Source organism: Moschus berezovskii, chromosome 17, assembly GCF_049115385.1.
Source record: "Moschus berezovskii isolate FMDL1 chromosome 17, NW_MosBer_1.0, whole genome shotgun sequence".
Classification (NCBI taxonomy): Eukaryota; Metazoa; Chordata; class Mammalia; order Artiodactyla; family Moschidae; genus Moschus; species Moschus berezovskii.
Window position 1 is genome coordinate 49,267,134 of NC_142476.1, and position 21,085 is coordinate 49,288,218.

The window sequence follows — 21,085 nt, forward strand, 5'->3', positions numbered from 1 at the left end:
TCTTCCCCTCCCGCCCCTCTCCCCCCCATGCCCCCTGCATCTTCCCCTTGTAAACCCCGAGAGGGTCCCTCCTTCTCCATCTCTGCCGGGCCTGGGCCCAGACAGCCCCAAAGGGCAGGGAGGACGATGACAACCCTGGTTTAGGTTTGCAGGTCTGAGGGTTCTAGGTGGGACCAAAGTTCAGGCAGGTTGCAGTTTCTCCTCCTGCCTCCAGACAGTTCAGTCAGGGAGCTGGGGTGGGCGTGGAGGGGGTGGGGGGACCCAGGGCTGAGTCTGCCCTTATTCTTTGGAAGATTTAAGAGATGGCCCTACATCCAAGAAACTCCAACTTATAACCCCAAGCAGGAGAATGGGTACAAGTATATATATGGCTGAGTCCCTTCGCTGTTCCCCTGAAACTATCACAGCATTGTTAATTGGCTATACCCCAATATCTCTGTCCTGGAGAATCCCATGGACAGAAGAGCCTAGAAGACTACAGTCTATGGGGTCACAAAGAGTCAGACACAGCTGAAGCAACTTAGCACACAATGCAAAATAAAAGTTAAAAAAAAAAAATACTAAAACCCCAAACAAACAAGACCTGGCTGGTACCCCCTCCTCCCGCAGGAGGGCATCACATAGAAGCTACAGACAGAGGAAGAGATGGTTGGATAGCATCATGGACTCAGTGGACATGAATTTGAGCCAACTCTGGGAGATAGTGAAGGACAGCAAAGCCTGGCATGCTGCAGTCCCTGGGGTTGCATAGGGTTGGACAGGACTGAGCAGCTGAACAATTACAACAACAAGCAGAAGCAGAAGCCTGTTAGGCCCTCTTCAGCACCACGGATGCCCCACTGGCTTGCTGTTGGCACCTCCAGATCCTGGGAAGGGTGTGGCTTGCAAAGTGTACAGCTGTGCCTTCTAGGTGGCCAGCCTGTACAGGGATACTGGCCCACGCTGTTGTGCTGAATAACAGAGCTGTGTGGTCCCAAAGGCAAGGAGCTGGGGTCAAGCAGTCGTGGAGCCACAGCTGAGAAGCCCTAGAAGATCCAAGGCCTAGGAGCTGGGATGGACGGCCCTCTGCAACAGGTCCTGCTTTGGGGGAGACTGCACGATGACCAGAGCCCAGCATCACTCGGCAGCCCGAGCCCTGGTGCCAGGAGCTGTGTGACACGGCCTCTAGCTGGTGACCCTGCTTCACTTTGCTGGACATCAGTTTTCCCACTTAAAGAATGAGCCTAAGCTGGACAATCCCTCGGGTGGCTGGGAGCTGGTGCATGTTGCGTGACAGGGCAGAAGGCCTGCTCACAGTTGCGTTCAGGACACGTTCACTGGGATCATGACTGTTCTCATTTTCATAAGCATCACTCTTTTTGATTCCAAATATTCTAGGAACCTCCTTTCAGACAGAGTTACAAAGTCATGGGGAAGATCTGAGCTTACAGCCCAGGAAAGCCACATTTCCTGAATTTTTTATGCCCAGAATCAAAACTAAGTGCAATACTGATTTGATCGGAAGCTAGGAGGGGTTTGGCTTGGTTTCCTTGAGCCTGAGTAACCCAGGGCTGGCCCGCCCCGGATCTAAGAGGCACTGACCCCACAACTACTGGGAGAACACAGACACGTGACAGGCTCCTCCGGGCCCATCTTAGCGGGGGATGGTCTTTGGGGTGAAACATCTTTATCTGGGGCTGCAAGGGTTAACACGGGGCTGGGAGAGGCCAGGCAACACGGAGCACTCCCTGTTTATTAATAAGCTATTTATCACCAGCTTTGCTTTTAATGCCATTTGGGCTTAATGTCGTTAATGAAATATAAATACCCACGCTAACGATGTCGGTCAGAGGCAGCACGGGCAGCAGACGGCTTGCGAAACAGGGCCAAACCGCTGGGCACGCTGGGGAAGAGGCTGAGCGCTCGGGAAGCGGAAGAGGTTCCCCCCAGCTCGGCACCCCCAGCCCCCTTCTGCTCCCACCGCAAGACTCCCCAGCTGGCTGTGCCGGGAAAGGCTGGGAGGAGGGCTGTCTAGGGCCAGGGGAGGCTCAGGATGCTGTTAACTCCTAGAGGACAAAGCAGAGTGAGGGCTCCCACCTCGAGGGCAATGCCCTGGCACCAGGCCCCTTGGCTGTGGGAGGCTGGACTACAACCAGCTGGCAACAGGCCCTTCTCGCCGCCCTGAGTTCTCTGACCCCAGGGAAGGGAGCCCCGGTGAGAGGGGTCATGAGAGGGAGCATTAGGACTCCATCACGTTTGCCAATAAAGACTACCCCTCCCCACTCCTGGAGTGACATTCCAGGTAGCCCAGCCCTCCTGGATGGCACACCCTCCCTATGAAGCTGGCCAGGGGCTACTTGACCACCTCCAGGTAGGCTCAGAGAGATGGGTAGATGGATGGGTATTTCTGGTCAGTGCCCAGAGGCCGTGCAACTCGGAGGCGGCCCTGCAGGGCAGGCTGTTTTTCCTGACCTCCAGCCTGACCTGGGCTGCCTCCTTCCCACACAGGGGGCCATCCCTCTGGCCTCTTTCTGGGCTCAGAGCAGATGCCCTTAGCAGATGACCACCTAACCCAGCAAACCCCAGAACTCCAGGCCTCGATCTCAGGTGAGGTCACAGACTGCTCCCAGAGGCAGCCTCACCTGGAAGAAGCGGCCCTGGGACTAGATCCCCAGCCCAGGGACCCTGGCGCATTTGGAAGAAATGTGGACTCCACTCATCAAGGGCCACCTGGGCCCAAAGAGCAGCTGGAGACTCCGGCCAGTGGCTGCCCTTAGCTCCGTCCTCTCCCGGTACCATGGCAGTGGAGGCCATTGTGCCACAGCTCCACTCTGCTTGCCAAGCTCCCAAGCAGCCCCCCAAGGGTGCTGCCTCTTCCCAAGGGAGCTCCAGGCTGTTCTGGGGAGGGAACTCTGAAGGCTCTGGCCCCCCACACTCAGGGTTGCCTGGGAAAACGCAGGACAATCAGCAAGATTTGAATTTCAGATAAAAGCGAATACTGTTTCAGTGTATGTCCCAAACATTGCATAGAACATACACATGCTGAAAATTATTTGCTGTTTATCTGAAATTCCAATTTCACTGGGCATCCTGTATTTTTGTTTGCTAAACTGGGCAAGGCTATCATACGGTTGCAAACAGTCGAACACGACTGAGCATGCATACGTGCGTGCACCTCACCCCTCAGCAGGTAACACCCAGCCGGTGGGGAGGGTCTCTGCTGGATGAGCAGGACTGGAGGAGGTGGGTATTGTGGGACAGGAGACCCCTGCAGTCTCAGGACAGCTGTCTCCTTTCAAGGAGCTCTGGCCGTAACTGTCCCCCGCCCACCCTTTCCCCCCACTGCTTACTACTGCACTGCCCAACACCATGGCTCACTTGTAGGGGGTCCCCTCTCCCTGCACCCCCCAAAGTCACCTCCATGTCCCCAAGGAGTACAGGGCTCATTTGCTGGGGCCTGGTGGAGCTCAGCTCAGCAGCTAATCCCCTGGGTGGCTCCTGTCAGATTATTAATTAGCTAAAGCGGATTGGTCCTGGAACGACATGCGCTTGGACTTCAGATAAAGCAGGCCAGGGAAGCTGGGCGGGGGGCAGCTTAAAGTGACAAGACCCCGTTTCTGAACTGCTCCGCGAGGTGGGGCTGGGCTGGCAGGCAGGGCCAGGGCAGGGTGATTGCTGACAGCCCCCCTGCCCGCCTCACTCCTCCGTCCACTCAGGAGAGCGTCTCGGAGCAGGTGTGTGTGGACGCACCTGTATCCGGGCACAGACGGCCCGTGAGAGGAGGAGCCAGCTAGAGTGGGTCTTGCTTTTAAAGAGCTTGTGCCTAAGCAGATCATGTCACTCAGAACTCTTCAAAAAGCTTCTTATTCCACTCGGGGCAAGAGCCTGAGTTCTCACAACGGCTTCAAGGCCTGCAGGAGCTGGGGGACCCCTGCTAAACTCCCTTGACCACACAGGGCATCTCCCCAACTCCAGCCACACCACGCCTCCCTGCTGTCCTCCAATATGCCAGGGGAGCTCTTGCCTCTGGGAGGCTCACTCACTCATTACCTTCTGTCCTTGTTGTTGTTGTTTAAACACTAAGTCGTGTCTGACTCTTTTGCGACCCCATGGACTGTAGCCTGCCAGACTCCTCTGTCCATGGGATTTCCCAGGCAAAAATACTGGAGGGGGTTGCCATTTCCTCCTCCAGGGGATCTTCCCAATCCAGGAATTGAACCCAGGTCTCCCACACTGCAGGCAGATTCCTTACCACCAAGCCACCAGGGAAGCTCCTTTCTGTTCTTACCCAAAAGTCAACCATCCCGCTGATGCCTTCCCTAGACGCCACACCTAAAATGACAAACCATCTGCCTACCTCCTCCTGCCACACACACTCTCTATTCTATCCTCCAAACCTGCTTCACTTTTCTCCCAGACACACATCGCCATCCAATATCTACTCTATTTCTTTATCGCATTTATCATTTGCCTCCCTCCACAAAGATGCAAATGCCACAAGCACAGGAATTCTTGCCTTGTTGGTTCACTGATGTACTTCCAGTCCAGTCTGTAGTGTCATCAAGCATCAGTAATGCTTGAGGAATGGGTGAAAAAGAAACACAAATGCCAGAGGTTAAAGGTCAGGATCTGGACTGCCACCTCTTCTAGCTCTGAGTTCTATGTGGCTGAGTCCTGGCCAACCCTGGGGGGCTCCCCAGTCCCCCATCCCTCCTCCCCCACTTTTGGTGCCTGCCCTTCCCAGTTCTGCATCACACTGGGTACAACTTGTACCACAGTCCTAGCATTTCCCCGTAGATGCATTTCTAGGTTCAGGGTCTCCCAGGGATGTCCTAGGGACCCATCTCCTTGCCATCCGACCCTCCGCTACCAGAAGGGATTGTTACTCTCTCTGCCCTAGAAACAGAACAGGGTGATGACAGCGAGGAGTGGGGGACACCAGGACTCCCAGCTGCTGCCTGGGCCCAGCTCTGATGCCAGCAAACTCTTGGGCCTGGATTGTTTTGACTTGAGTCGGTGAAGCTGAAATATTGAGTCACAGCGGCCCTAAACTTCATTACCAGCTCTCAACACAGATTACTAAGGGAAAAAAGTTGCTTTTAATTGCTTTTTCTGATTAGCATTTCTGGAGAAGAAACTAGTGATTAATTACACCTTCCCTCCCTCCAACCACCCGTGCCGCAGAGGTCCCGGCACCAGGCTACCATCTGAAGACTCAGGGTCAGAAAAGCCTCATGCTTAGGAAGGGCCAAGAAACCAAACCAGACTGGGTGGTGAGCTGAAAGAGGAGACCATCCTGGGGGCTGATTCAACAGAGCAAGCAGTTGACGGTGTGGGGATTCCCGGGTGGGCCCATCCAAGGGTCCTCCTACGGCTGCCCCACGCCTCAGTGTGGTGTCCACTGGGCTGAAGGACTTCCACAAGGACTAGGACTATACCTGGGTGCATTCTAGAATCACAGAGTCCCAGGAAGCTGGGAGAAGACGAAATTGGGGAGCCTGAAGATCTGCAAGAGAAGACGATGTGATTGCAGCCACTGGGACTCCCCTTGGGTGCAAACCCACTGCTGCTTCTCCAATGCCAGTGTGTTCTCCCCGTGGAGGCTCCAAGGTGACAGGACAGGGGCAGGGTGGAAGTGTCCTCCTCTCATCCACAAGACATCAACCCCCAACACCATGGGCCACTTGTTGTCCCTTCTGGAGTGAGCAGATCACTCTGGGTAGGTCCTGGCAGTCAGGCCCTGCTGCCCTGCCCGATTCCTCTCCCTTTGGGTTAGTGCCTGGTGGAACCCAGGGGCTTCCAACCCTGCTAGGAGGAAGAACTGGGGAAGGAGGCGCAAGGTGGGGGTGTTGGCAATACCAAGCAGAATCCCAGCACAGATGAGAAGCCAGAACACTCAGTAACTCGTCCTAAACCATCTCCCCATCACATCTCTGCCCAGCTCCACGGTGTTGTGACCTCGGAGTCCACTCATCCAGGCTGCCACCTGGGGGGAGCAGGTGGAGGACATAGGCCCCCACTCCCCTCAGCCAGCACCTCCCTCTCCCGATCCCGCCCCTCCACACTCCCACCCCAGCTGCAGGCTCTGGAGCGGCCAGCCCCACATCAGATCAAAGCCCTGGAGGATGGAGTTAGAACTGTCCAGTCCAGTTATGAGTGAAGGCCATGGATCTAGTGCAGGCCACGGAGGCAGAAAGCAGAAGAGCCTCCCACGCATGCACAGACACACACGGCTGCCCACCCAGACGCACCCGCCCCTAGGGCTCAGCCTGGTGTTTTGATGTCGGCAGACACACCCGGGAAGACTGGCTGACACCCCCTTGGAGCTGGAGGCACCAGCTGCACGCCTGGGACATCCCCATCACCCGCTGCAAGGCGGCGTTGCCAGCCCGCCCTTATGCTCTTTCCTGTCACTCCCCCTGGAGGTCAGGCCTCCAGAGTGTTCCTGGAGGGCTGAGCCAGCCCATATGGCTGGGAATATGTTGCCAGCACGGGCGAGTCCTCACTGGGACCCCTGCGGTTGGCTGTGACAGCTTCACACTCGCTCCAGCCAGGCCTCTGGCTGCTGTCTGGGCTACACAGCAACCGCTTAGGGGGCTTGTAGATGGTTTGGCTATTACAGCATCACTGCTGGGATTGCCTGTCCTGGCCTGGCCCAAACAGATGATTCCAGACCCAGGAGAGCGGGGCCTCACATCAGGGACCCTGGAAAAAGGCACAGTGGTCTAGGTCAAGCCTAAGGAAGGATCTACGGTAGTTCACACTGTGAATTGTAGAAAGACTTTCCACATGGAAAGACAGCTAGGATCTCTACCCGTGAGCTGGGGCTGGAGACTAAACTGGACATTTCTGGAAATGAGGGAGTATTAGACAAACCCATTTCTCAGCTCTCAAAGCTGATCAACTGAGGTTCTTTTCATCCAGGCGTAGAAATAACATTTAAAGCCACAGTGAGAGGACTTATACAATCTTCTAGGCCCAACCTCAGACCCAGCAAAGAATCCAGGGAGCAAAGGCACCAAACAGGATTCCATGCAAAATCTTAAGGTCACAAGGACAGTGAGCCGGGAAATCTCTGCTGAAATTGGCACTGGATATAAGCAGGCCTCAGGCCTTCTCTCCACACGGTGATGACCCATGAGTGCTAACGCACTCCACCAAGCTTTCTTAGCAACCAGTCCAGTGCCCAGAGTGGTGCTTCTCCCCTTGGCACTGTCAAGAGGGGACATGAGAGATAGATGTAGGGCTACACATCAGGGGCCTGGAATGCCAGAGTCAACCTGGGATCTTGTCTCTTCTGTCCCTGATCAATCCACCAGCAAGGCCAGTTCACTCTCCCTATAAACACACAGGGCCTCTGCCCTCATTTCTCCATTTCCCCCTTCTGTCTCAGTCACTTGCAACTAATGTCAAATGGAGGAAAGGAATAAGAACAACAGTAAAATCTGTCTGTGGGATGTTCCCAGGGGAAAGAGAAAGGTTCCACTTGGTTCTTAAAATCACCAAAAGCCCCCTTCAAGAATGTAACCTGGTTGGCTGAATCAGCCTCTCACTCCAGTGGCTGCAGCAGCCTCCCCTCCTGGTTTCTGCCCTTGCCCCCTCAATCCATGCTCACCATGGCAGCCCCAGCCTTCTTTTCAAAACAAAATCAGATCACTTCATCTCCCTCCTTTAAACTCTCTAGCAACTCCCCCATCACCCAAAAAATAAAGCCCCAGCTTACCTTGGCACAACACAACCCTACAAGCCCTGACCTAGCCCTGTCCACTCCCAGCACTGGGGCCTCTTTCTGTCCACCAAGCACCTTGAGCTCTCAGCCTCAGTTCCTCTAGACTATTTCTCTCCTCTTAGGATGGGTTTCCACTTTCAATTACTCCATCTCAACTAACTGTCATCTCCTCAAAGGAGGCTCCTGAACTGCCCAGTCACTTCCTACCACCTCATCCAATTTCCATTCCACACTGAAGATTTCCTTGTCATTCTTTTGGTGTGGGTTTATCTGTTGTCCGCTTACCGAACCAGAACTCCACGAGAGCTGGATGTCTTGTCACTTTATCCCTAATGATCAGAAGACACTAGGCCCTCCCTAAGTGTTGAATAAACATAACCAGATCTTCTGTGGCACAGCCAGAAACGGGGAGAATCTGAATCAGACGGGATCAGGTCTGCAGACCAGACCTGAGCACAGACTTGCCCCAAGCCCACACTCTTGTGCGGTGAGGTAGGACACCTCTGAGACCTCGGGTCACTCAGACTACAGAGGACCACAGGCTGTGGCCAAAGGGCTGGGTGAGTGAGGAGGGGCTCGGCCATGACATTCCCACTAGGAGCCCTCTGAGTTCCCAAGCTTCATTACCAGGGCCAAGACGGCCGATGCCAGGATGTAGGAGTCCCCAAGGACTCACAGAGCCCATACCCTATGCCGAGTACAAATCCCAGCTGGCGTGCCCCTGGGAGTCAACAGTGAGTGGAAACTTCAGAAAGGGAAAAACTAATGGGCATGTTTTGCCGAAGGAAAGAAGAAAACAAAAAGCCTGCCACTGAGGACAGAACCACCAAACACTGCCCCCAGGAAAAGGGGCTCCACAGACACTCTGGCAACTTGCTCACATGAGGGCACAGGAGGCTGGGGAGACCATCCAGAGGCTTGAGGGTACCTGGGCTTGTCATCCCAAGACCCATGATCATCAAGGAAGCAGAGGTGGACAAGAAAAGCCCAGGAAAGGAGCAGAGACGTACAGGAGTTGGTGCTGACCCAACTGGACAACTGCACAGCCACCAGTCTACGCAGGCCCATTGCCATCAGGGAAAAATAGCTGCACATCCTGAACGTGGATGGACCAGTTCTTGGACACTGGGAAGACGAGTCTCAGCTACAGAGTTACTCCACTACAGCAACCAAAGGCCATGCTTACAGCTGATCTGCAAACCTCTAGCCCTTATCCATGGCTTCTGCTGGTTCCCAAGGTGGCATGGCCCAAAATGACCAGGCCTGCAGCTCTGGGGACCACTCAAACCTCAAGGAGCACCAAGGCACCCATCTCTTCAAGTACCTCCTCCCTGCAAGTTCAAAGTCTAGAGTTGCAGCACTTGGCCACTGGAGGGAGGGGCGGGACACGCCTGCCCTTGGCGCCCGTGGTGCCTGCCATGCCTGACCCTGCAACCAGAGCACAGGTGGGTGAGTCGGGGCTGCCACCTCCGGTCTGGCACACACAGGAGGAGCAGCCCCCAGGCCTGCCTTCCCAGCCATGCTCCAGGGCCTCAGCCTCAGACCCCCACCCTAAGATGCTGTCCATCAACTTTATCAACCCAAGCCCTCCGGGCTGGTCCCTTCAGGTCATAAGAGAATATGTAGTAAGTTACCTGCTTTGTATCAACCCTCCCCCCATGGGCATCCTAGGTGGTGTGGTAAAGAATCCACCTGCCAATGCAGAAGACGCAAGAGACACAGGTTTGATTCCTAGGCCAGGAAGAGCCACTGGAGTAGGAAATGGCAACCCATTCCAGTATTCTTGCCTGGAAAATTCCATGGACAGAGGAGCCTGTCAGTCCATGGATTGCAACGAGTCAGACATGACTGAGCACACGCATATACATCCACCTGATGATCTGCCACATTTGACACCTGCAGGCAAATATCTGACAGTACCAGCCCCATAGGCTAGCCATCCCAGGTGTAAGTACCTCCTTAAGCATGGGGCTAACTTCCGAGCCGGGGTCAAAAGATACCTGTGTCCTCTTCCCTAAGGCGGGTCCTGTCTGGGCTGGAGGGCCACCAAGAGAGCCCCAACAAGTCACACCTGAGCTCAGAGCAGAGCCGGAGCTGCTGGATACATAGACAGGTTGGACCTAACATTCCCAGAGATGATGTTCAGAAATGACCTGTCAGGTGGCTCAAGGAGCCATGTTTGACACAGGCCTCACCTGGAGTACCTGTACGCTGTACCAATGTCATACAGTGGTGATGCTGGGAGGATTCTTCAAGGTCAGTGAGTCCCACCTCTTTATTTTACTCGCGGGGAAACAGGTCCAGAGGGGGAGAAAAAGTGAGACGAAGTAGAGCCAAGGCCAAAATGCAGATTCCTAGGCCCTGGCTCTTTTCTCAAACCTGCCTATTCTCAGTTTTGCTTAGGGGAGCTAAGCTCCCACAGCTGAGAAAGGCCAATGCAGTCTCTCCCCTAAGAAGGAAACCCTGGCCTGGCCAACGACAGTCCCATCCACATTTCTCAGTGACATCTTGGGAATCTTGGGAGTGGTTACCTTTGCATCCCAAGAACCTGGGGTCCGAAGTCCATTCCCACACACACCACGGGAGCAGCAGGACCCCCTTCTATAGGAAGGGCCGACACCGAGACAGCAGGAAAGGCAGGTAAGATGGATGGTCTTTGCCTTCACTCAGCGAGATCTGTTTGCCTACCAAAAGGAGAAAGGAAAACAGATTTATTTGGCTACTGTTGAGACCTACAGAGCTACTCAGAGAGAAGGACAATAGAGGGTAAGGTTCAGACACCTTGCATGGCAACTGGCCAACAAGGTAAGAGATTCTCAGGTCTTACCTAGCAATCAGCAGATGGCATCACCATGGTGCATGCCATGTCTGACCCTACAACCAATGTACCCTTTGCACGATTATTAGCCAGCTGCTACAAGGTTGTCCCACCTAATGAAAGAATCAAATGGGTAGAAACGAAAATAGGCCAATCAGGTGCCACCCCAGGTAACAACAGAGTGACCACACCCTAGACTTGGCACCGGGGGTGAAAGGTCAGCCTGACAATGAATCAAGCTGACACTGGAAACCAGATCAGACCCACACAACCAAACCAACCCTTGGCCTCTCCAGCCTCCTGCACCCTCCAGACTTCCCCTCAACCAGCTCCCAGCTGCTCCCCTGACCCCTACAGTGGCCTTATGGGAGTCTCTAAAAATGGAATAAGCAGGTGTTTCTACAGCTACTATGATGGTGAGTTTGGCCTCTTCTCTTTCTTTCCCCCTCCCCATGCTGGCTTTGTGCCCTTACATCTCATAAAAAAAAGAAAAGAGGGTATACACACACATGCCCCCCAAAAGGGGGGCATATCATTTGTAATATAGGTGTTGGGCCAGAAAAAAGTGGCCAAAGAAACTTGGTAGGTTTGCCCTGCTACCGGCAACCTTTGTGTCAATTTAAGCAAATATTGTGGTGTTTCCATGGTGATTCCTGTTTTGAATATCCACTACACTCACTTTTTAAAGGGCTTTTCCTGTTTGCGTTTCAACTCCAAACCTGTAAATATTTTCAGCCTTTTTAGAAAAATTAGCCCACGTGCATGCAAACACAGACACACCACCACTGACACCGACACACAACCTCCTGGGCCTGGAGTTCCAGCCTCACAGATGTGAGAGTGGGGTGCAGGAACCCCGAGGGGGCTGTCTCTCTGCTCTCACACCCACCCGGCACACACAGGGCTGGCATCAGGGAGGGTGGAGCCTAAAAAGCGGGTCCTTCCCTTCCCCCTCTGCCGGGTCACTGCAGGACCCGCGGCGCCTGGCCTGTGTATTCCTAAAGCCTGTGAGTGGGCTCGGCCCTGACTCTATAGTGTGGCATGGTGTGGGCAGCTGCCTGGCAGGTTCTCCCACTTGGCCCAGCCCCTGGATCCCCTGGGGCCTCCCTGGAGTGCACGAACCCCTCCTCTCCTGCCTCCCAAGGTTGGGCCATGAGTGGAAGGGGGTAGTCAGTGCTCTGAAGACCAGAACTTCCAGCACCAGCTCCACCCCACCTCTGCTTTGGGCAATGCCACCGACCCCAGCTCAGAGAAGCTTCAGGGCGGCCCTGCAACAGTGGTCCCAGGCTTGGAGCAGCCCAGCTCCCACCCCACCCTTCGTCAGGGTTAACAGCGGGTTTCCTGGTTTCCATGGATTCCCGCCAGGCCCCTAATGTGAGTTTCGTGTGATTTGGGGGAAGTGAATTTCCTTTGTTTTCCAGTTTGGGAATATTTTTTTCTTTAAAAAAGAGGAAAAAACACTTTAATGGGAACTTCAGGGCCACTGAGAGACTCACTCCTCCGGGCTCTGACACGCCCCTCACTGTTGGTTCAGAAACCCCCAAAGCCTGGGGCAGCTCACCCACTGACCAAGCATCTCTGAGCTGGAAGATGGGGTGCCAGGCATCACCTACCGCTCCCCACCCCCAGATCATGCTTCTTATGGGGGGCTCTATTCAGATATCCCATCAGAAGGACTGCTGCCCCACCTGAAAGCCAGCTGCTTACACAGCTGGAGGACACTCCCCCGCTTCCAGGCACACACGTTTCCCAGAGAAAAGGTCAAGAGATACGAAGGGTAGGGTTCCTCCCTGACTCCTGGCAAAGAGCTAGAAAAACCTGAGTCTGACCACACACAAAAGGTGAACATGAATAAAACCAGGGTCTTACGTCCTAGTTTAGAAGGGGTTTTCCAGTTACAGGGGAAGGGGGTCTTCCAGACCCTGGTGGGGACTTTGGCCTCCGCCAGTTGAGAGAGGGGCTGGTCCTGGGCAGAGGGACCTTCTCAGCTTTGGCAGCAGGAACAACTGAATAAAGGGTGTGGCCAGGCCTTCTCCTCCTCCTCCCCATTCCTGCATCCTCCAGCACTGCCAGGGTGTGTCCATGCCCCAGGACCGTCCCCAACTAAGTGGCCTGACCCATTTACCAAACCAGGGCACAGGCCCCAGGGCCTGCCATGGTCAGGGCCCTCCCATAGCACAGGCCCTAGGGCCATGGAGGCAGCAGGAATCTTGGTCAGTAGGTTCAGAGCCCAAAGGACCAAGCTCTCTGGCCAGCAAGTGAAGGGGTGAGAAGTCAAGTGCAGGCACAAAAATAACACTGGGCTGAGACTCAGAAGACAGGGGTCTGAGTCCCTGTTCTGCCGCTTAACTCACTGTGGGCCCTGGGACAAGCCATGTACTCTCCCCTGGGCCTGAAACCTTACTGATCCAACAATGGTAACGCCTTCTTCCCGCCTACCTAGCAGACATGGAGGATCAACAAGAGACGTGAATGGCGTTCAGAGTGTTCTAGAAATGCTCCTGACCCCTAGCACCCTCTTCCTGCAAGTCTCTTCAAGGTAACTTTTCAGAATCTACCTCAAGCAGGCCCATGTGCCCCTCTGCTCCCTTCCTCGTGCCACCTTCCCTGTGGCATTTAAATCCGGACTAAAGCCATTTGTGTATGAGTCTATCTCCACCATTGATTTTTAACTCCTCAAGGTCAGAGACCAGGTCTTAATTATCGTTGCGTCCCCAGCATTTAGCACAACAGCTGGCCTGCTGTGGGCAGCACAAGTGTTTGTGAGCTTGAACTAGTCCCTGATTTCATGTCAGAATCAGATGGGCCTGGCGCAGCTTTACCCCCCTCCTCCGGCAGGAAATTTTATCACCTACTTTCATGCTTGCTTCTGTTTCATTCCTCTAAGCCCCAACCTGTGTCCTGGTCTCTCCCAACTCCTCCATCAACACCACGAATTCATAACTTCCAGGTTCAACGAGACGGCTTAGTTACATGACCCTCCTCCAGCTGATTCTGGTAAGAGGCGATTGAACACCCACTATGTGCCAGGGAACATGGTGGGAGTAGAGGGCACACCCTCTGCCAAGAGGCCTATGTGAGAAGAAATGATATTAATTTTCCAGACGCCTTCTATTCACCAAGCAGCGTGCCGAGTGCTTGTGTATGTATGACCTCATTGAATCTTTACAACATGAAGTAGGAAGGATTATGATCCCCGTGGCTAGACTGAGGAAGGCAGGCACAGAGATACATACCAAGCGACTTTCTGAAGATCATATAGCTCACAAGTGCTGGAGCAAGGCCTGGACTCAGGCTGACGGGCTACAAGGCCCAACTTACTTGAAAGTTCCCCTCATCCCTACCCATGACCTCAGTCCCCACCCACACCTAATGTTTTTTCCCCTCCTGAATCTCAGTTCTCCTGCCCTCCAAACAGGTCTCCATCAAATCCTCAGAAAGCATTCAGAGATCACAGCCCAGAGGGAAGGCAAAGTCCAGGCTTAGGTTGGAGGGAGGTGAGGCCTATGGTGATGCACCTGGTGAGCAGGAGGAACCCCCGGATCCACCTGGTCAACAGGGTCCCAGCTGTGGTTATGACCTCCTGGAGAAGAAAGGGGTTGAGCCACCTGATGCTGTCACTTGATGGGATAAGGACGAAGCAGCCACCCAGGAGCGGGTCACTCTGAGTCAGGAGGTCCTCTGGGCATGGGACAACCTCTGTGTCTTCTCTCTAGACCCAGAGTAAGCCAAGAGGCTTTATCCTGGGGTGGGTGGGTGGGTACACAGAGATTTCGGCTGCCTCCCCCACATCAATACCTTCTGCTGCAATGAACACCAGCTTCAGAGATGCAGGGCTGAAAAGCAGGGCCACAAGATCCGCTGACCCTCACCAGGTGAATGTGCCGTTGAGGCAGGGGTCACCTAGCATCTCCCCAGTGGTGAGAAGTCACTGGGAGGTATGGCAGGGAAAGATCTAAATCCAAGAGGATAAAGGGGTGGAAGATCAGGCCAGGTGGGGAGAGGACAGAGCCCTAATGAGCAGATTTCATAAACCACCTGGAGTGAAAACAAAAACACAGACGTGCACATTGCCCAACTTCAGGGCTGTATGGAAAAGGGGAAAAAAAAACAATAAAAAAATCCACATCTTAATACAAAAATCCTACACGATGTGTTGTGGCACGAAAATGTTTTTCACTGCATTTTTCATCTGTGATCTCACACAGCCTACGACGGGTACGCCCAACGCAGGAGGTATTTGATGGTACACAAACAGGGCAGACACATACACAATGAACCAAAACAAGGGCAGCAAAGATTCAGATTGGTCCGAGCTGGCATCTCATGGCTTCAGGTGGCCTCTGGAGATGGCTACACTGGCTCCAAGCATGGGCCCCCTTTAGATTCCTGAGGGAGGAATAAGCAGGGCAAGAACAAGCCCAAATGGAAAGAAACATGTGGAGTTCTGAGCACCCAGAACCAGCGGAACTTGCAGGCCAGCTGGTTGTGTGGCTTTCTCCACTGACGGTGCTGTCCCGCCATTGACAGACACCAGAGAGGGAACGCACACCCCGAAGGCCCCTCCTGTGTGTCACTTACCCCACAGTTACTATCTGTCTCCTGTTTGCTCCACCCCTCCCCCCTTTTAATTGTTGGATGAGTTTACAGAGCTGTGTGCCAAAAACAATCAACTCTAGGGAACAGAGTTATACAAAAAAGGGCGTGTCGCCAGAGGGAGACGGATATCCATGGAAACTGCCACCTTTTCTCAGTAGCCTAGGTAAAACCAGGGGGACGGGGAAGGGTGGGGTGGGGCTCCACCCAGAACAGGGCCCCAGAAAATGTTGGGGTCGCTGATGACCTGAGGCAGCCACGTCTTCTGGGGAGGGTCAGGAAGTGGGGTCAGCCAGAGACCACCACCAGGGAGGGCTGTTGGAACTCGAGTGCACACACACATGCCTGTGTGCACACACACGCCGCCTCACCAGATCACTGGGACAGGAGGCCACAGTAGTTTCATGTACAAGCTTTGGAGCCAGACTGCCAGGTATGAGCTGCCATTGACAAGCTGTGTGGCCCTGGGCAAACAAACTCCTTTGTCTTCTCTGTGCCTCAGTCTCTCCATCAGTAAAATGAAGATAATAATGCCCTTCCTGCGTACGGTTATGAGGATTAAACACTGTATTACGTGTAACATGATGAGAAAAGTAGCTGGCACATAGTAGGTGCGAAAAGTACTTAAGAAATTAAATCAATCAAAAGGGTTAAATGAAAAGAACCGAGGAATGGTTTCCAGCCTCTACCCCAATTGAGGAGGAAAAGAATGATAGTTCACGATTACTAAGGACTATGTGCTGAGGACCTTAATACATTAATACAAATAACCATCACAAGAAGCCAGTAAGGCAGGTTATTATCCTAACTGGATAGCTGAGGAACGAAGACTCAGAGAAGGATGTGACCCACCCAAGGTCACATACAGGCCTGTCTGACACTACACAACATGCTGCTTGGCAAGGAGAAGGAGAGGGAAGCAGGTGGGGAGGAAGCAAGAGAGGGATGGATGAGCTTCCAGGAGGTTCTCTTTCCAGACGGGACTTAGATGCACAGCAGTGCAACCCAGATGTGTTTTTTCCCAAGCTTACAAAGGAAAACAAAGATCCACTGAACCAGTGACCACCAGTGGAAGGAATAAGTAGAGGAAAGCAGAGATGGCCAACAGGCTCAGGTATCCACATCCTCAGGAGGTCCTGTTCCAATCCGATCCCAGGAGACAAAAGATGCTCTCCAGAATCAAGAGGTCCCTGGAGGGGAGGCAGCAGAGTTAGTGGGTCCACCTCCCATCCATGAGGGCCCAACGCCTGGGAAAGATCCTGGAAAGAACCCAAGTGTCTGTCTTCTAAGAACCCAGGCAGATTCCTGCAGGGGACAGGGCACAGACAAGGGGAACATAGGCTTCCTGTGTTGCCAGGTCAGGCCCAGGGATGTGTAGGAGGCTGAGAGCTAGAGTCAGAGGCTGCCCACCCTGAACGGTCTGGTTCTTACCCTGCTCGGAGACGGAGGCCACACAGGCTTGGTGGCTCAGCCTTTTCTGCCATCGACCACCCAAACTCATTCAGATATTTCCTTTCTCACTTGCTTTTTAAAAAAAATTTAATGTTCTCTATAATTCATCCGTCCCAGAAGATAATCGATAGAGCCCGTAATGAAAATCTGAGCCATATTTTATGATCCGCTGCGAGCAGAAAGGGCCACATCAGCAGGTCCGGTTTCGGTGCTCCCTATCTGTCTTACCCACTGCCCCGGGGATTACTTACCCAGCCAGCCCTGCCCACAGCCCCCCACCCAGAGCTCTGCCCTTGGCCACCCAGGAAGGCGTGGACTTCCCAGCTGGTAAAGAGACTCAGGCCACCACCCTGGCATCGCCCTGATGCTCGCTCCACCAACCCCAGTCACAGGATGATCACCCGCCATTGCTAGTGTCTTTCTGAGTCTTTCTGAAGCTGTCACCCCCGCCCCTCCAGGACCCTGGCACCCACCCCACCCCCAACCCTGAAATCTTAAAACCCTCTTCAGTCAGGGCCCTTCCAGAAACCAGAAGACCCTCACTAGGACCTGGAGGCCTGGGCAGGCCTCAAGGAGCCAGGCCAGCCCCAACCAAGGCTTTTGCTCCCCACCAAGAAAGGCCATCCATTCTTTGGGGGCTCCCGGGGTGGGGGCAGTTTCTGAGGAACACCTAGGACCCTTTGGTCAGTGCAGGCCATGTGCTGCTACTGAGCACTGGAAACGTGGCATTATTACCATTATTACTACCTCAAGCACATTCCTCCTCCTGGTCTCTGCCCTGTGAGGTGAAGGGTGTGGATGAGCCAGTCTGAGGGGACTCACGGTGGGCTGAGGGGGGCATCCCCTTCTGCTCCGACAGGACTCACTAAAGGAAACGCAGAGTCCCACCCCTTGCCCTGGCACCACTAGTGGGAGCCAAACAACAGGTGAGGCCAGGCTCCTCCCAGAACTCTTTGCTGCTTGGCACCAATCAGAGAACACCACATCACCAGTGCTGGGATGGGTGACCCAGGGGGCCCAATCAGAGCCCAGAGAATGCTCCAACATTGCAGGAGCAAGGGCTGAAACCAATAAGAAGTGTGATCCAGCCATAGTATGGACCACCACAGTCATCAACAGACATTGACAGAAAGCAGGAAATTGTTAAGAGACAAAATTCATATGCTTCGACCATTTAAAAGGCTGTCCAGTAGAACTTTCAGTACTGTTCAGTTTGGCAGCCGCTGGCCACGTGTGGCTACTGAGCACTGGAAACGTGGCAAGTATGACTGTGGAGCTGAATTTTTAATTTTATTTAATTTTAGTTTAAGTGACCACACATGCCTAGAGGCTACTGTATTGGACAGCACAGGTTTAAAGAAAGAATTTCTTAAATGTAAAAAAAAAAAAAAAACTCTTAATAAAAGATTTAAAAGCCTGTTATCTCAATGAAGTAGAATAATCATTATTAACTGGAACAACAGAAAGTGTTAATGTTTACGCCATGTGTCGGGCTCAGTGGCCAATAGTTCAAGCAGATCATCACACTGAATTGTCACTGTCCTCCAAGATACATACGAGCGTTATCCCCACTTTATAGATGAGGAAACTGAGGTTTAGCAATAAGAAGTAACTTACCCAAAGTAACAGCGCTGGGTGGCAAAGACGGGCCTCAAACTCAGGTCTCTCTGTTCACCTGATCTGTACTTTTACCCTGATCTGTACTTTCAGTTAAAAGTATTTTTAAACTATTCTTTTCACAGGTTTTTTTGTATTTTCCAATGAGCCAGGAACATGACTTGTAATCAGGAAGAACATGTCTTTTTTAAAAAGACACAAATTATTTTTCCCCAGGAGGGAAGTTTATGGAGAGATTACTGGGACTCCCGGCCAACTGGGCCTCCAGTTTTTGAACGGAGAAAAGAGAAGGCAGTGTGGTTGCAGGTCCCCTCTGTCCCTGCTGCTCCTACTGCCCAGATGCCTGGTGCTCAGGAGGTCTCAGGACGGACGATGCTGGGCCGAGGATCCTCCAGCAGCCAGGCTGTCAGGAGGATCCAGTTTCCTCCTGGCCCCACCCAGGAGTCAGTTCCTGACAGGTTTCTCAGCAGTTTTGCAGTCATCACCCAGGTCTGCATCAAAGAAGGCAGCAGGCAATGGGGCTGTCTGCAGAAGGCAACACACGCCATTCTCATCATGGACCATCCTGTCCCACTGCCTTCTAGTTGTTACTGCTGTTGTTTAGTCGCTCAGTCGTGTCTGACTCTTTTGCAACCCCAAGACTGTAGCCTGGTAGGCTCCTCTGTCCATGGGATTTCCCAGGCAAGAATACTGAAGGGGGTTGCCATTTCCTGTTCCAAGGGATCTTCCTGACCCAAGGATTGAACCCGCGTCTCCTGCATTGGCAGAAGGATTCTCTACCACTGAGCCACCAGGGAAGCCCCACGTTACTACCTTCTAGGAGAGCCAGGAGTTCTGGGCCAGCAGCCCAAGCCTGGGATATGCTATCTGCCCTCTGTGGGCATGGAGAGGGTTGTTCTCCCAGCGGGGGACTGTCACTGGCCCCGTTCACCCACTCTTGGGACTGCAATTAGATTCAGAACAGGGGGATGAAGAAATTCCCTTTGAAAAGTCCATGATGAAGAAAAAAGGCCCAGCAAGTACTGAACCCGGCTAGAAATGGAATCAGGAAGGATTGGATTTTGAGTTGTTTTTGCTTTTTTTTCCATAGCGCCAACCTGAAGGGTGGGAGACAGGGAGCAATTACCCCCACTTGATCTGGTTTCCATTTCAACATTTTTTTCCCCCCTGAGATGCACAGATTGTTCAGGTTTCAGGGTAGGCAGGATAAATGTCCTTACTTAGAAGGTTTTTATTATTATTATTACTATGGATTTTTGGTTCCGTGCTGTCTGCAGTTCTCTGTCATTTCCAATCTACCTTATGTTCCCCTTGGATTTATATATTTATTTTTGGGGGTTGGTTTCAGGTGCTTCTAGTTTATCAGACAATCAGCCCTGTGAGGTACACTGGGTGTTTCCAGAAATTACATCACAAAAAATCATGCAATTAAAGTGTAAGAGGAAAAAAAAACATAGCTGTTGCTTAATTTTGTATTTTAATTAGCGACTTATTGTAAACGTAGACTTTTAAAATGGAGGCGCCTAAGCAAAGCCAGTCAACAAGTTTTTATAATGAATTAATTTCACCTCTTCCCTCCTCCTCCTCCTCATGGCTAATGTTATCTTCCAGATTTTCTTTGCCCTCTTTTTTTTTCTATTCCACTTTTTACTTCTTGACCAACACATATTAGAAAAAGGATGTGTGTTAATCGCTCAGTCGTGTCCGACTCTTTGTGACCCCATGGACTGTCGCCCGCCAGACTACTCTATCCATGGAATTCTCCAGGCAAGAATACTGGAGTGGATTGCCATTCCCTTCTACAGGGGATCTTCCTGACTCAGGGATTGACTCCTGGTCTCTTGCACTATAGGCAGATTCTCTACCACCTGATCCACCAGGGAAGCCCCTGAAATAAAAATATCAGGAACCCTGGCACCGAGGACTCTTATAGGAGCCCTTCCTTATATATATGATCACGGAAGAAACCTTGATGGTGAGGGTTCTGGCTGAACACCCAGTGTGAAGTTTGCCACTGTGCCCATTGCTCTGTCCCCAGCCCTGTTTCACTGAGGCCAAACCCCTCTTTGCTCAGTCCCAGAGATATCCCTCTGCTCCTGAGAGAGAAGAAAGCCCAGTGCAGTGCAGAGTGCCAAGGCAACAGGAAGAGGGTGGAGTCTCAGGCCACCTGGAGCCTGAACAGATACGAGGTGAAGAGATGGGAAGCTCCGAATGTTGTGAAACCCAAGAGACCTCTGGTTGCCTGGAGGAAGGGAGAGAGAGGGCACAGGAGGGAAGAGGAAGAGGGAACACAGAGCCAGAGAATAGAAGCCGAAACCAGCAAGGTCTGTCCAGGTCATGCAGCTGCACAGAGAAAGCACACATCCGTGAGTCCCAGACACCTCCTGAGGGTGGATCCAGGCTGCCATCATGGGTGTAGAGTCCTGCTTTTCCCCTTGTAGAAAGCCCTGAACTTCCCTGGTGGTCCAGTGGTTAAGACACTACACTTCCAAGGCAGAGGGTGTAGATTTAATCCCTGGTCTGGGAACTAATGGAGAAGGAAATGGCAACCCACTCCAGTGTTCTTGCCTTGAGAATCCCAGGGACAGGGGAGCCTGGTGGGCTTCCGTCTATGGGGTCACACGGAGTCGGATACGACTGAAGTGACTTAGCAGCAGCAGCTGGGAACTAAGAGAGTTCACAGCTCAGGAGGTAGGGGACAGGAAAGACAACTAATCTGCCCATTTTAGCCTAGTTTCTGGGACAGAAGGCTGAGGATGGGGAAAGAGTCCCCTAGTTCTCTGTTCAGTCCTGCCATCCCAGAAAGGGTAGACAAGACTCAGATGTCCCAGCCAAGGGAAGACCCCTGGAAGCTGCTTATGGCTTCCACGTCCCTGTTCACAGGGACTCATCTG

At 52.9% G+C, this 21,085-nt stretch overlaps 1 protein-coding gene across 5 annotated transcripts in view; it reads right to left on the bottom strand.

Annotated features, from left to right (window-relative positions):
- CASZ1 (castor zinc finger 1) overlaps positions 1-21,085 on the bottom strand; it is a 154,777-nt gene that overhangs the window by 111,092 nt on the left and 22,600 nt on the right. For 3 of the 5 annotated variants that reach the window (XM_055419551.2, XM_055419545.2, XM_055419548.2), the window contains exon 2: positions 10,240-10,392. The exons of the other annotated variants lie outside the window; for them this stretch is intronic. The gene's annotated coding sequence lies outside the window, so the exon portion shown is untranslated. The remainder of the gene's footprint in view (positions 1-10,239; positions 10,393-21,085) is intronic. 5 annotated transcript variants of the gene reach the window in all.